The sequence below is a fragment of the Ochotona princeps genome, chromosome 2 (genome assembly GCF_030435755.1).
Source record: "Ochotona princeps isolate mOchPri1 chromosome 2, mOchPri1.hap1, whole genome shotgun sequence".
NCBI lineage: Eukaryota > Metazoa > Chordata > Mammalia > Lagomorpha > Ochotonidae > Ochotona > Ochotona princeps.
Window position 1 is genome coordinate 26,729,833 of NC_080833.1, and position 17,195 is coordinate 26,747,027.

A 17,195-nucleotide genomic window follows, 5' to 3' on the forward strand; every position below is an offset into this window, starting at 1 on the left:
GGCTTAAGCTCAATCAAATGTCATAGATTAGTAGACTGGATTAAAAAACAAAACCCATCCGTTTATTGTCTGAAGGAGACACACTTCACCAGCAAAGATCAGCGGAAACTATATCACATGGGTTTTGTTGTTTTCTATTTGTTTCATCTCTTCAAAACACTTTCTTCTGGTTAAATCATTCAATGACTCGTAGATCATGCAGTGAGTGGCATCATTTTCTTCAAGAAGGTTCTTGATTTTCATTTCTTCAGGTACACGTTAGTCATTTAATAGCATGTTATTTAACTTCATGGTGTTGTTAATTTCTTTTTTCTCCCTGATGTTGATTTTGTTTTGGGGCTCTTCATTTAAGGGGATGTTTAGTAGCTGTGTAATGGAGTCTGTGATATCTAGTAACTTGTCATTTAACTTCATGGCATTGTAAATTTCTATTTTTCTTTCTATTGTTGATTTTGTATTATGACTGTTCATTTAAGGGGATGTACAGTAGCTGTCAAATGGAGACTAACATCCAGATGTGAGGATACAATGTAGTATGCATTTCTGCTTCCAGACAAAGATGGACTTAGAATGAAACTGTTTACTGTGTCTTGACAATAGGATGCTGGATTCTCTGCCATTGTCCATGCCCACAATGATGGACATATGATTGTGTATGAAGAACTATACTTTAGTAATAATATAGAGGAACTAGGGGGGTGGGGAGGGAATTGGGGCTGGGAAAAGGGAAATACCAGGAGCCTATGGAATTGTATCATAAAATGATAATAATAACAATAAAATGTAAAAAAAAAATGAAAAAAAAGCAAATCAGGGGTTGACAGGGAGACCAAAAACCAGTGAAAATAGTGCTAAAGATGCAACTGACAATAGGTGGAAGAGTTGAGGGTTGGTGAAATCTCCCAGGTCCTTTATCTTCACAACAGTCAGATGAGCGCCTGTCTGCACTGTATCCAGGCTTTGAGAAAGACTGAATGTTTTATTCTGTCCAGAGGATGAAATAATGTTAGCCTGGTAAGTGTCAGGTATAATTGAGATTAGGAATACTGTGCTGAAAATGGGCGGTAAGTGAAAGTTTGTGCACTAAATGTTGAGGCACTGTTGTAAGGACTAAATATGTATCAAACAACTTATTTTCTCCAACAACCATAAAGAAATATTTTATGCCCGATTTACAAATGAGAAGACAGACTAGATTAGTTGCCTGAGGTCACATAAATAGTTACAAAAGTGTGTTGATAGCATGTATGCTATAATGAATGATAGGGTAAGCACCTATTATCCACCACTCATTTTAACCAAAGGAAAAAAAGAGATTATTATTTTTGCCTTTGTTTTTGTCTTTGCTTTTTGAGGTATTGTGTGTACTCTTTCATATTGAGTCCTATTCTTTTCCCTCCAGATGTAACTTTCATTTTTTAAAATTTTAGTTTTAATACTGTTTACATAGTTCAGAGGGACACATGCCCATGTGGGCCTCTGATTAGGGTGGAGATGGTCAGGTATGGAGAAAGTTGAGTTGGGCACATGTTTCAGTCTTTTCTTTTCCTCCTGTGTCCACAAGGGAACAGGAAGGGAGGGCCAATCCTTGCTGTCAAACTACATCAGTACCTGGGGATGGGAGACAGTCCTTTGAAGCTACCTGAAAGACCCTGAATGGGAAAGCGTTCCAAGGATGTTGCTTGAATGGTTTCGAAAGCCCTGAGACACTGTTGGTTTCATTGGTCCAATGAATATCTTTTGAGAATATCTTTTCAAGGTCTACTGGTTGATAAAGTCTACCTTAGTGAATCTATAGATCCAGATACTTGCTTCAAAGCTTGACCAGGAGAATTGTCTACCCTTTTCTGTTTTCCATCTTCTGATAAGGCAATTGATGTTCCCTGCTAGCCTAGATGAGCTTGCTGTCATGTCGCCCGTGTGCATCTGGGCCTGCTGTCCTCTGCACAGACTTCAGCAGCTGAGCAGGTTCAGTCCCAATACCTGCACTCCAAGGTCAGATCACACATCCTGTGCTCTTGCTGTGGCCAGGATCTGAGCCCAGTAGTCCACCTGGGGAATCCCCCAAGAAACCTTGCCTCTGGTGACTTCAGATTTGACTCTTATGTGCATCAGTCTGTGCAGAGTCCAGTATGGTCTGTCACCTGTACTATCCAGCACATATACTGGAGAAGTCAGCTTGTTCAGTTCCACCTCAACCCCATATCTCACCCAAAACAATAGATGCTGTGTCCTAGCCCACATATACTGGAGAAGTCAGCTTGTTCAGTTCTACCTCAACCCCATATCTCACCCAAAACAATAGATGCTGTGTCCTAGCCCAGCCAAGACCTGGCCCTCATGCATACCAGCAGCTACAGCTGCCTAGTTGGGGAAACCCCCAATAACCTTCACCAGGCTTGCCCCCAGACCCAGTTTTTTGCATATACCAACCTTTGCTGTGGACTAGCCTGGCCCAGACTTCATCCCATCTACCTCTTGTGCACACCCGTGAGTGCTGCAGTTTAGCTCAGATGACCTGCCTGTGGACCTGGCCCTCATGTATGCCAACAGGTGCTACTGCCTTATCCAGCCCAATGCACCCCAGTCTCTGGTTCTTGTGCTCATCAGAGATAGGTACAACCTACCAGGAGAGTGCCTACAGTTCCCCTGCCAGTCATGTTTTAACAGGTGCAGCAGCCTAGCCGAGCCTGGCCCTTTCCCAGACCGGCCCACTCCCAGGCCCACCTTACACACTCAACAGTGGAAGTAACGTCCTAGCAAGGGAGTCCCTAAAGGTCCTCACCAGACCAGCTCCCAGCCTTGGGTCTTATGAGTTCTAGCAGGTACTGCTGCCTAGTCTGGCATGGCCCACCCCCCAGTCTCAACATTTGATAGCAGGTGCTACAGCCTGTCTTAGCCTGGCTTGGCCCGTGTCTTAACTGTCTCTGGTGGGTGCAGTAGCCTAGCCCAGTCTAACCCACCCCTAGCCCTCATGTGAACTAGTAGGTATTGTAGTCCAACTTGGCCTGGCCTGCCCCCAATTCTGACAGTTACTCATGCCGTTGTGTGCTGTGGACTGACCCTGCCATGTCTGTCTCCAGACCCAGCTAACATGTATGCCAGCAGGTGCTGCAGCCTAGCCTGGTTCCTGGTCTAGCCTGCTCCCAGCTCTGGCTCTTACACTCATCAGTAGGATCTATACCTAGCATGGGAGTTCCCCAGTTTCCCCTACTGGGCTTGCTCCCAGCCCCAGACCACATGTGTGCCTTTGGGTGCTGCTGCTCAGAGTTGTATAGCCAGCCCCCAGTCCTGGCATTCACCCATGGGTATTATGGCCTAGCCCAATTGGTCCGTCCCTTTTCTACTTCTCACCAATGCCCAACCTGTCTCACCCCCAAACCCAGCTCGTGTGTGAACTGGCAGGTGCCATAACTTTGCCTGGCCTGTCCCACACTCATACTGGCTCTCATGAACACCAGCAGGTGCTGGAGCCAAGACCAGTTTGACCCATCCCCAGATCCAGCGCCTATGCATGCTGATAGCTAGTATGCCCTTGCCCAAACTGGTCTTCCACAGCCCTGGCTCTCACACTCCACAGTGAGAACTGCAGCAAACAGGAGTCCCTAGAGTTTCCCATAGTAGGCCCGTTCCCAGTCTAGAGTCCTCCACATGCTGGCAGATGCTTTGACCTAGCCTGATATGGCCCACCCACAGTCTCAGCTCTCACTGGTGGGTGTTGTAGCCTGACCTGTCTACAGCCCACACAAACGCTGATGATTGCTGCAGCCTTGCCTTGTCTGGCCTGTCCCCCAACCCCAGTTCCCATGATCCCCATCAGAAGCTGCAAACTAGTAAGGGAGTTTCCCAAGTTCCCCTAGCAGGCCTGCTTCCAGCCCTGCATCTCATTTGTGCTAGCAGGGGTAGTAGCCCTGCTTGGCACAGTTTGTCTTCAGTCCTGGCCTTTGGATGCTACAGCTTGACTCCATCCGGCTCCAGCTCCTTTGAGTATCATATGGGTTCTAGTGAGATCAGTGGTTCAGCCTGGCTCTGCCTGTCACCACCCCCAAATCTTCATGTAAGCCAGCAGGCTTACAAGTACTGCAGTGTTACAGAGGTGAGCCCACAATTCCCCTACAGGATCTGCTCCTAGATTCAGTTCTTTCACATTCTGGTGGGTGCTGTCCATTGATTCACTTCCCAGGCAGCCGCAGTGCTGGAGCTGTGCCAGTCTGAAGCCAGGAGCCAGGAGCCAGGAGCCTCTTCCAGGTCTCCCACATGGGTGCAGGGTCCCAAGGCTTTGGGCCATCCTTGACTGCCTTCCCAGGCCACAAGCACTAGCCAGGACTTGAGCCAGGATTCCATGTCGGACATGGGCTTCTGAAGGATTGACTCTACCCATTGTGCTACATGCCTGCTTTACCATGAAATTTTGGGGGGGGTTTTTTGTTTGTTTTTTAGATTTTTTATTTTTTAGCTTCCATCCACTGGTTCACTCCCCAAGTGGCCACAATGGCAGGAGCTGAGCTGATCTGAAGCCAAGAGCCAGGAACCTGTTCCAGGTCTCCCACACGGGTACAGAATCCCAAGGCTTTGAGCCATTCCTGACTGCTTTCCTAGGCCACAGGTAGGAAGTGGAGCTGCTGAGATTAGAACCAGTGCCCAAATGGGATCCTGGTGCGTTCAAGCAAGGATTTGAGGCACTAGGCTACCATGCTGGGACCATGTACATTATTTCTATGCGTGCATGAGTCTGTTTTCAGACTCTGTATAGTAGTCCTTCCTTATCAAAGGCATCACTTTCTGCTGTTTCAGTTGCCCACATTCAACTGTGGTCTGAAAATATTAAATGAAAAATTCTAGAAATAAATAATTAAGAAGTTTTAAATTGTACAGTGTTCTGAGTAGCATAATGGCATCATGTGTTGTCCAGCTTGGGATGTAAATCATTTTTATATTCAACGTATCCATGCTGTATTTGCTTCTAGCATATACTACTCACCCATTAGTCACTTAGTACTATCTTTTCTTCTTCCTGTAACTGGGGGAAGGGAGGAGACAAGGGGAGAAACCACACCCAGCCTCCCAGCCACCTCAGTACCCAGGGATGGGGAACAGCCACCCAATGTCCTCCCAGGGCCCCCAGTGTGGAACATGCTCTGAGGATTCTGTTCAAGTGGTTTTGATAGTTCTGACATACTGTTGATATCGCCTCTCCAAGGATGAGGAAATCCTTCCAAGGTTCATTAGCTGACATAGTCTACTTCAGAGTCTCTTTTCGCCCAGAAATTTGCTGTCAAGCTTTGCTGAGATCATTGACCAATGTGTTCTGCCCTCTTACCTCAGCCTTGCCCACCACATGCCCAGCCCTCACCTACACCAAGGGGAGCTGCAGCCCAGTTAGAGTGACCCCCCCAATAACCCCCCACTGGACCAGCCTCAGCTCTGATTCCTGTGCCTGCCGGCATGTGCAGTAGACTGGTTCAGTCTGTCCCACGTCCAATTCAGATCTTGCATACATAATTAGGCATTGAAGCTAACTTGACCCAACTGACTCTACTCTCCAGCCCACACTCATGAAAGTGAGTGTCACCACCTTTCAGCCAGACCCCCCCTCATGCTCACCAGTAGAAGTTTCAGACCATCAGACAGGTGCCCACAGCCTCTCCACTGGACCCACTTCCTGCCCCAATATTGCACTCTCCAGGTGGTTCTGTAGTTTAGCTCAATAGGACTTTGCTCCAGGCCCAGCACCTGCCAGCTGCTGCTGTGGCAAAGCCCAACCTGCCTGCCCTTACTCTGGCTAATGCCTCCACCAGTGGGTACAGTCGGTTTGTCCAACCTGGCTCTCCCCCTAACCCAGTTCACATGCAGGTCACATGTGTTGTAGCCCTTCTCAGCCTGGTCTGCCCCCAGGCTCAGCCTCTAATGCTCCCCAGCAGAGTAGTGGCCCAGCAGAAGATTCCCCATCATCCCCCTACCAGGCTTGCATGTCCCCTACCCTACCCTGGTCTCATGTGTACTGGGACGTGCTGCGGCCCAGTCTGGTGTGGCCCATCTCACCTCAGCATTTGCCAGCAGGTGCTGTAGCCTGGCTTGGCCAGGTCTGCCCCCATTCTGGCTCTCAAGCTCATCAGTGGGAACCACAACCCAGCTGGGGTATCCCCTTATCTCCCCAGCCAGGCCTGTTCCCAACCCCAACTCTTGTGCATGCCAGTGGTTGCTGTGACTCAGCTCTGCATAGCTTATATCCCATCTTGACTTTTGCCATTAGGCATTGTAGCCTGGCCTGACCCGATCTGCCTCCAGTCCCAACTCTCACTGGCAAGTGCTATAGCCTGGCCCTGTCCAGTGTGCTGTAATCCCTGACTCATTCAAAACCATTGGTGTAATAGCCTAGCCTAGCATGTCCCACATTCTAGCCTGTGAGCTAAGGTTGGCCTTGCCTTGCCTGGTCTACCCCCTTCCAAAACCAACCTACACACTTGCTGATGAATGGAGCTACTCTGCCTGGTCTGACCAACGCCCAGGCCTGAATCACATGCTCACCATCAGGAGCCAAGGCTGTATGAGGGGAATTTCTGAAGTTTCCCCACCAGATCCATCCGCAGACCCAGATCTCGCACATGCCAGCAGTGTTAGGCCTTCACCGGGCATAGACTACCCCTTCTGTCTTGGCCTATGTATGAGCAGTGGATGTTGTAGCCCAGTCCTCCCCACACCATATTCTAGGATGTGCCTGCGGGTGCTGCAGCTTGGACCATCCCACCCTATACCCAACCCCAGTACCCATGAGTGTTGGAGGGTTCCATGGTCATGCCTAGCTCAGCCCATCACCAACCCCACCTCTCAAGCAAACTGGCAGAAATTTCAGGCCCATGGGGTGGGCCCACACATCCCCCACAAAATCTCCCCCAAGACCCAGTTCTCTTTTGTGTTGCTTAGTGTCATGGCACAACCTAATATTTTCCGTCCCCTGCTCCAACTCTCACTGGCAGGTACTGTGATCTAGCCATGCCAGGTAGGCCCCCAACACTAGTTTTAGTGTACACCAGTGAGTGGTATTCAGCATTGGAAAGTCCTAACTACACCAGCTCTGGTCCCCCACATGGGCAGGTGCTTCGGTCTGACCCTTAAAGGTCCTTGCATTGCCCCCTCAAAGTTGCACCACTGGGCAGGACCCCTCCCCAGGCACGTGGCAGGTGATGGATCTGGGCCTGCAGACCTGAGCCCCACCACCAAGAACCTCTCCCACGGGATGAACCAACCCATCTGGTTCCTAGCACCACTTAGTAATATCCTGTCATAGTGCTTGTGTTCCAGTAACCTTCGCTTTACTTAGTAATGACCCCAAATCGCAAGAGTATGCAGGCAGTTTGGATATGCCAAAGAAAAACCATAAAGTGCTTCTTTTCTTTTCTTTTATTTTTTTAAAGATTTATTTATTATATTACAGTCAGATATACAGAGAGGAGGAGAGACAGAGAGGAAGATCTTCCATCCGATGAGTCACTCCCCAAATGAGCTGCAATGGCCGGTGCTGTGCCAATCCAAAGCCGGGAACCAGGAACCTCTTCCAGGTCTCCCACGCGGGTGCAGAGTCCCAAAGCATTGGGCCGCCCTGGACTGCTCTCCCAGGCCACAAGCAGGGAGCTGGATGGGAAGTGGAGCTTCCGGGATTAGAACCGGCGCCCATATGGGATCCCGGGGCGTTCAAGGTGAGGACTTAAGCCGCTAGGCCACGCCGCCGGGCCCCATAAAGTGCTTGTTTTAAGTGAAAAGATTAAAGTACAGTAAGACATTCTGAGGGTTGTGATTGTGATGCAGCGGGTGTAGCCAACACTTCAGACATTCACATTTCACATCAAAGTGCTGATTTATGCTGGTCTCACAACTCCAACCATAGGGAGAGTGGTAGGACCTGTGATCTGAGAGTAGAGTGCATGATTCTGAGTGGGGCCTCCTCAGTTACTGAAGATGGTGCAGTGGATAGCATACCCAGATACATATGGAGGATTTGACAGTCCGTTGGAGCCTGTGTAGGATATCAGGTAGCTTAGCAGAGGAAGGACAGAACACATTGGTCAGCTACTGCAGTAAAGCATGACTTTCCCCTGATCCTCGACCCTTCACCTACCCTGATCAGCTATGTAAACATCATCAAAAGTAAAATAATTTTTAAAAAATGCTTCTTGTGAAAACTGCATCATTGAGGGGTGCCTGGATTTTTTTTCTGATGATTTTTGCAGTTGATTAGGGTGATAAGGGTCAAAGGCTACAGGAAGGTATGAGACCATTATTTCCACATTCTCTTTTTTTCCTTCCTGTATCTGGGGGAAGGGTGAAGATAAGGGAAGAAGACACACCCAGCCTCCCAAACACCTCTGTACTCTGAAATGGAGAACAGTCACCCGACACCACCCCCAAGGTCCCCAATGTGGGGCATGCACTGAGGGTCCTGCTCAAGAGGTTTTGATAGTTCAACAGTTCTAAATTACTGCCAATCTTTCGGAGTGCCTGGATCTTATTCCTGACACTGCTTACGGTCCCAGATTCCTGCTAATGTGCACTCTGGATCAAGTTCTTAGATTCCTGTGTGAGAGACCTAGAGTGAGTTCTGGGCTCGTGGTTTTGGCCACATTGGCCTAGCTATGGCTTTAGCAGGCATCTGGGGGTAAACAGCAGATGAAAGTTTTTCTCTCTGCTTTTTGGATAGAATGGAAATTTTAAAAAAATACTTTGTTATTATTATATTTAAATGATGAATGTATGAAAGTCAACTATTGTAGTCATTTCAATTTTGAGTATATTTGAACATCGCCATGTCTTATTCTAGAAAGTATTCCCAACAGCGTTTTGGTAGATTCTTAGTCCCTTTTTTTCTAGTTTGCTGAGAAGTTTTGTTCTTTATTTTTATCATTTATTTATTTTTAGAGTTATTTTTATTTGAAAGGCAGGTTTAAGGGCTGGCATCATAGCATAATAGGCTACTTTTCTACCTGTAATACTAGCATCTAATAGGGTGCTGTTGTGTGTCCTGCCTGCTCCAATTTTGATCCAGCTCCCTGCTTATTTTCTGGGAAACAACAGAGGATGGCTCAAGCCAAACCCAGGATCCTGGCCCTACATCCAGGTCTTCCACATAGGTGCAGGGGCCCAAGGAATTGGATCATCTTCTCATGCACACCAGTGGGTTCATGGGCCAGCTCTACTTAGTCCATCTCCTGTCCCACAGGAACAGGGACCTTTCCTGAAGGATCCTCACCCATTCCAGTTCTTGTTGAGTGCTACAGCCCAGCCAAGCCTGGTCCGTACCCAGACACAGCTCATGTGTGGTTCAGCAAGGGCAGAGACCTAGCCTAGCCCATTCTATACCCACTCTGGTTCTCCTGAGCACCAGTGGGTGCTGGAGTCTAGCCCAGTCCAGTGCATCCCAGACCCAGTCCACACCTGTGCCAAGAGAACCTGCAGCTATATCCAGACCAGATTGCAGCCCCCACCATCTCCATCATGCTCACCAATGGGAATTACACCTAGCCAGGGTGTCCCCTTTGCTCCCCAACCAGGCCTGTTCCCATCCACAGGTCTTGCGCATGCTAGTTGCTGGAGTCCAGCTCCAGCCAAGTTCGGAACTTGAGAAGGGTGCGTGGAGTAGGTGTAGAGAAAAGAAACGAACCACTACAATTTCAGGATCATAATGGACAATGCAAGAAAACTGTCCCCTTTATTTATACAGAAATAGTCACAAGCTCTGGCACAGACTTTTTACGTCATGGTCAAGTGGGTGTTTCCAAGGATAATTCTGCCGTTCGTTTCACCTTAAAGCTTTCAATAGAAGTTCTCAATAGATGGTACATAGTAATCAGTAACACATTCCTACTGCAATCTTCATTCTACAACTTAATCTTTTTTTTTTTTTAAGATTTTTATTATTATTGGAAAGCCGGATATACACAGAGGAGGAGAGACAGAGAGGAAGATCTTCCATCCGGTGTTTCATTCCCCAAGTGAGCCACAACGGGACGGTGCACACTGATCTGAAGCCAGGAACCAGGAACCTCTTCCAGGTCTCCCACGCGGGTGCAGGGTCCCAAAGCTTTGGGCCATCCTCGACTGCTTTCCCAGGCCACAAGGAGGGAGCTGGATGGGAAGTGGAGCTGCCGGGATTAGAACCGGCGCCCATATGGGATCCCGGGGCGTTCAAGGTGAGGACTTAAGCCGCTAGGCCATGCCGCCGGGGCCCTACAACTTAATCTTGAATCAGTTAAGGGAAGAAATGTATCACAAAAAGGGGAAACCTAAATATCAAGGATGGTCAATGGGAGCAGCAGAGATAGAGACGGTATGAATTGTAAAAGGCCCTTCATATCAACTTTCAAGCTCACACTGATAGTAAACACCAACTCCCGCAGCAGCAAACAATGCCTAAATACAGTGTCCATGCAAATGGAGGTGGAACTGCCATAAGATGGTTGTAGAGACATCTGCTGGGCCCTACCATGCAGCGGGAAATTCCTTGCGGCCCTGCCTGCAATGGAACAATTCTCTTCACATCTTCTTGTCCCCCACATCCACTGCATGGACCCCATCAGCTAGTGATTTCTTTGACCCTACCTGGCATGGCCCCTTTTCTATCTTAGCCTTTGTCTTTGGATGCTGCCACCTGGCCTGGCCTAACCAGCCCCTAGTCCCGATTCTTACTTGTGGGTGCTACAACCTGGCCCTGCTCAGTCTGTTCCCATTCCTGGCTCATGTAAACCAGTAAGTGTGATACCCTAGCCCAGCATAACCTGCAGTTCATCCTGGTTTCTGCACTCACCAATGGGCTAAGGTTTGCTCAGCCCTGCTCGGTCTGCCCCCTTCCAAACCAACCCACATACTTGCCAATGGATGGGGTCACCTTGCCCAACTTGTCCGACCCCTAGGTCTGGACCATGTGCTCACCAGTGGGAGCTATGACCACGTAGGGGAATTGCCCAGATTCCCCCATTTAGCCCCCTCCCAGACCCAGATCTCACATGCACTAGCAGGTGCTTGACCCTTGCCTGACATAGCCTGCTCCTCCATCTTGGCCTTTGTATAAGCTGGAGGATGTTGCAGGCTGGCCCTCCCCACATCCTGTTTTAGGATGCACATGCAGATGCTGCAGCTTGGACCTGCCCAGCCTATTCTCGGCCCCAGTACCTGTGAGTGTTGGCAGGTGCCATGGTCACACCTAGTTTAGCCCATCACCACCCCAACTCTTGAGCTAACCAGTGGGACTTGTATTTCCACAGGGTTTGGCCCACTTATCCCCCCTAGACCTGGTTCTCTCATGTGCTGGTTAGTGTCATGGCCCTGCCTAATGTGACCCATTCCCTGTTCCAACATTCAGTCAGGTACTTGGATCTAGCCCTACTAGACAGGTCCCCAGCCTTAGCTTTCATATGGACTGGTGTATGGTAGTCAGCAATGCTCCATGATAACAAGCCCTACTCAGGACTCCCATGTAGTCTAGTATATCAGTCCGACCCATACAGATCTTCCAGTATCTCCCCTCCAAACCACCAGGTCTCAGTCCCCTCGCTTACCTGCAAGTACAGTGCTTCTGTCGTTGGGATTTCCTTAGGATTCATTCCTCACCTACACACACAGTGGCCTTATCCTTGGATTTCCCTAGGCAGCAATTCCACAGCACCATAACCCCATAGCTCACCGCCAGACAGCCAGTGGGTAAAGCCCAGTGCCAATTGGCTCACTGCAGGACTCACCCATCATGTGGCAGCAATGGCTTTGGCTAGGGCCCCAAACATTGAGTCCGATCTGGCTCATGTGCCCCCAGTAGACACCATGCTTCTGGAAGCTCCCAGCATCCAAGCCCCAAGGTCGAACTTCATACATGCATTTTTAATATAGGTCTAGATTTATTTTATCTTATTTTTAAGACGTTCATATCCTTATTTATGTATGAATACAGCTGATAATATCCTCTTTTGTATATTCCATTGATTTGATATCAGTAATCCTGATATGAGGTGTATTGCAAAGTCTATGCCACAGAAAAATGTGTATAAAATTAGAATGAATATTCTTAACATTCAACAGATTTGTGCCGATACCATCTGAATGTGTATGTGTGTGTGTATGATTTTTAATTGCTGACTCTTTTACTTTAGTAATCCAAAAGCAATTTTTTTTAAAGATTTATTTATTTTCATTACAAACTCGGATATACAGAGAGGAGGAGAGACAGAGAGGAAGATGTTCCGTCCGATGATTCACTCCCCAAGTGAGCCGCAACGGCTGGTGCTGCACCGATCTGATGCCGGGAACCCGGAACCTCTTCCGGGTCTCCCACGCGAGTCCAATGTCCCAAAGCCTTGGGCCGTCCTCGACTGCTCTCCCAGGCCACAAGCAGGGAGCTGGATGGAAAGTGGAGCTGTCAGGATTAAAACCGGCACCCATATGGGATCCTGGCGCGTTCAAGGCAAGGACTTTAGCCACTAGGCCATGCCGCCGGGCCCTCCAAAAGCAATTTTTATAGTAGATTTGTTTTGTTTTTGATGATGTTTACATAGTTGAATAGGATGCATGTCCCTGTGAACCACCATTTAGAATGGGAAGAGTAAAACAATGGGGAAAGTGGCTGAAACAACTGCTTCTAATCTTGCTTTCTATTCCTTCTGTTTCTTGGGGAAGAGGAGAAAAACAGAGGAGAGGGTTGCTCCTAGCAGCCTAACTCAACCAGTACCCAAGGATGTGGGATGGTCACTCAGTGTCATCCAGGGTCCTCGATGTGAAGCAAGTTTAAATGGTTTCAGTAGTTCTGAGATGCTGTTGATTTTGTTGCTTCATTGTTGAGTAAATCCTTCCAAGGCCCATTGGCTGACATAGTCCATCTCAGAGTCTAGACTCACCCGAATACCTGCTGTTGAAGCTCAACCAGTAGTGTTGTCCATTTTGTTGTGCCTTCCATGGTATTAGACATCCTCTGCAGGCTTCAATGATCTGTCATTTCCCTCCATATGCATCATGGTATGTCGTCCCCTGCACAGGCTTCAGAACCAAGGAGGCTCAGTTCTGACACATGCACTCCATGGTCAAACCATAGATCCTGTGAGTTTCCCTGTGGTTGGAGTTTTGAGACCAGCAGTCAGGCTCAGGGGTTCCTCGAAGAAATCTCATCTGAGGTGACTCCAGATCTGACTCCTGTGTGTGCCAGCCAGTGCAGGGTCCAGCTCAGTCTGTCACCCACATCAGGCTACATACACATACTGGTGGTTGCAGTTGCTGGGTCAGTTCTGTCCTTAGCCCCATTTCATACACAAACCAGTAATGCTTTGACTCAGCTAACCCTGCCCACCACACACTTGGCCCTCATGCACGCCAGCGGGAACTATAGCCTAGTCGGAGCAACCCCAAATAACCCCAATAGGCCTGCCCCCAGTCCTGGTTTCTGTGCAAGCTGGTATGTGATCTAGTCTGTCCCACATCCCCAAAAGGTCCTCCAGTTTCCCTCCCTGAAATTCCTCCATCTCAGCCACCTCACTTATTTGCAAGTACAGTGACCTTGTCAGTGGAAGTTCCCAGACGTCATTCCTCACATGCATCAAAATCACTCAGTGGTCCTCCCTTCAACAAATCCCCTTAGGTCTCTCTGAGCAATCCACAGTCCCTATGCCCAGGAGAACATGGATTCCCCAGCCCAGTCTTCCAGAGCCTGGTCTTCCAGGGTGGCGTGTTGGCCTGTGTCTCTGCCTGCCCAACAGGGACCCAAACTCATACATGGGTCCCTAGATCAAGTCCTCTGGCATGTACGCTGGCCTGGGACCTTATCCCTCTGCCTGCCTGGGACCCAAGTACATGCATGGGTTCCCAGGGCCGGCCCTCTAGGACACCATGCCAGCATTGGGCATTTCCCTCCCCACTTCCCACCCACCTGTGGGACCCAAACATGTATGAGTGCCTAGGCCTGGCACACCAGTACACCATGTTAGCATGGAGTCTTTGCCTCCAACTTTCCCCACCTGCTTATGGGACCCAAACATGTGCTCCGGTTCCCAGACCAATTCTGAAGGCCCCAGGTGTGAGTCCCTAGACGCTGGAGCCCATGGAAGAGAACCAAGCTGCCAGCAGAACATAGCTGCCAGTGAGAGTGGTTTTGAAGGTGCTAAAAGTTTAAAAGTTCCAAAGTTTTAAAGTTCTGAAGGTGCTATTTCTATTGTTTCACTTGTTTTATTTATTTTTTAAAAAAAGATTTATGGAGCCTCCCATGTCTCCCACGCCGATACAGGATCCCAAGGTTTTAGGCCATCCCCAACTGCCTTGCCAGGCCACAAGCAGGGAGCTGGAAGGGAAGTGGAGCATCCAGGATATGAACCAGTGCCCATATGGAATCCTGGAACATGCAAGGCGATGACCCCAGCCACTAGGCTGCTGAGCTGGGCCCCATTTCACTTGGTTTTTAATTGAAGATTTGTTCTTTAAGCTCACCTTTAGCCTTGTCTTAAATAGTCCACAGACCTTTAGAACATTACTGTGATCATCCTACTGTCTTAACCTATTGTTGAACAGGCTTTTAGTACTATCCTGTTAAAACAAGCAAAAGAAAACCTCTAACCTTCTTGACCATATACATGAAGTAGTTGCCATCTTTATTTTTTTAAAGGTGTTTTATCTATTTGACACAGAAACACAAAGAGACATTTTTCATCTGCTGGTTCACTTTCCAATTAGCCCCAGCAGCTGGGGCTGAGCCAGGTTGATGTCAGGAGTCACAAAATCCATCCAGATCTCCCACATGGGAGTAGAGATTCACCTGCTGCTTCCCAGGACAGTACAGGAAGCAGATTCAGAAGTGCAGCCAATCCCATATGGGTGCCAGTTCCGGTCTGGACTGTTTCATTTCCTGTCTCCCTGCTAATGGTGTGAGAAGAGCAGCAGAAGGTGGCCCTAGTATTTGGGATGCTGCTACTCATGTGGGAAATCCAAATAAAGCTCCTGGCTCCAGCCTGGCTCAGCCCTGGTTGGGGAGTGATTCAATCAATGGAAGATCTGTCTCTCCTTCTCTCTTTGTAGTAACTGTGACTCAAATAAATACATTTCTTTTGAAAAGTGGAGCCAGGAGTAAAACACAGCCCCTCGAAAATAAAACATGAGCTCCCAAATAGCATCTTGATTGTTCCAAGCACTCACCTAGTTTTTCTAGCTTGATTATGAAAATTTACATATTAATGAAAATTGAGGGTATGAGAATGGGTAAGATGATATATGAGGATATGTCAAAAAGTCCATCGTAGGGCCAGGCACAATAGCCTAGTGTCTCAAGTCCTCACCTTCCATGAGCCACTATCCCATAGGGGTGCCAGTTCTAATCTCAGCAGCCCCACTTCCCATCCAGCTCCCTACCTGTGGCCTAGGAAAGCAGTCAGGGATAGCCCAAAGCCTTGGAACCCTGCACCCATGTGGGAGACCTGGAACAGGCTCCTGGCTCCTAGTTTTGGATCAGCTCAGCTCCTGCCATTGTGGCCACTTGGGGAGTGAACCAGCAGGTGGAAGCTAAAAAATAAAAAATGTTTTTTTCTTTTGTACTTAAAAAGATGTATTTATTAATTTTTATATTTATTATTATTATTATCTGGGATTTACATTTCCCTTACCCCCTTCCCAATTCCCTCCCACCCCACATAGTTCCCCTATATCATTACTAAAGTATAGTTCTTCATACACATTCATATGTCCATCATTGCAGGCATGGACAGTGGCAGAGAGTCCAGCATCCTATTGTCAAGATATAGTAAACAGTTTCATTCTAAGTCCATCTTTGTCTGGAAGTAGAGATGCATACTACATTGTATCCTCACATCTGGGTATGTTAGTTTCCATTTCACAGCTACTGTACATCCCCTCAAATGAAAAGTCACAATACAAAATCAACAATAGAAAGAAAAATAGAAATTCACAATGCCGTGAAGTTAAATAACATGTTACTAGATATGACAGACTCCATTACACAGCTGCTATACATCCCCTTAAATGAGAAGCCACAAAAAAAACCCATCAGGAAGAAAAAAGAAATTAACAACACCACGAAGTTAAATAACATGCTATTAAAGGACTAACGTGTACCTGAATAAATGAAAAAGAAAATGAAGAACCTTCTTGCAGAAAATGATGCTACTGTAAGATCTATGAGTCATTGAAGAATTGAATCAGAACTTCATGGTGAAGCAGACATGTAGCACAGTGGGTAGAGTCAATCCTTCAGTTGCCCATGTCCGACATGGAATCCTGGCTCAAGTCCTGGCTGCTGTACTTTCAATCCAGCTTCACACTAATGCACCTGGGAGGTATCTTGAGTCCCAGTCACCCGTGTGTGAGACCAGATGGAGTTCTTGGCTTTAACCCAAATGAGCTTCAGCAGTTGCAGGCATTTGGGCAATGAACCAGCAAATGGAAGATCTTTCTGTCTCTTTCTTATTTTGATTTTCAAATAAATAGTTTTTTTAATTCATTGAAAATGCAGTTAAAAGTATGAGTTTGTTTTGGTGCATAAAATATTTGAAATGCATGCATAGTTTTTTCATAATACACATTTTCCTATATTATGAAAAAATAGAATGTTGGACTTGTGACTGTTGCTGAAGATCTATACTGTTGTAATAATATGGGTGGAAATGGTCGTGGCAGGGAGTATGGAGAGAGAGGAAGGGGAGACTGAGAGGAGGAACCCTATATATACAAACAGTATCACGGAAAATAACAATCACAATAAAATATTCAGTAAAAAAAATTGTGCATTAAAAACTCTGACTTTTCGGGCCCGGCAGCGTGGCCTAGCAGCTAAAGTCCTCGCCTTGAACATGCTGGGATCCCGTATGGGCGCCGGTTCTAATCCTGGCAGCTCCACTTCCCATCCAGCTCTCTGCTTGTGGCCTGGGAAAGCAGTTGAGGACAGTCCAAAGCTTTGGGACCCTGCACCCGCATGGGAGACCTGGAAGAAGTTCCTGGCTCCTGGCTTCGGGTCGGCAAGCACCGGCCATTGCGGCTCACTTGGGGAGTGAAACATCGGGTGGAAGATCTTCCTCTCTGTCTCTCCTCCTCTCTGTATATCTGACTTTGTAATAAAAAATAAATAAATCTTAAAAAAACTCTGACTTTTCATTCCATTTTTTTTGTTTGTTTGTTTGAAGTGCCTTCATAGAAAGAAAAGACTGTCCTAGGAGTGGAGCAGGGAA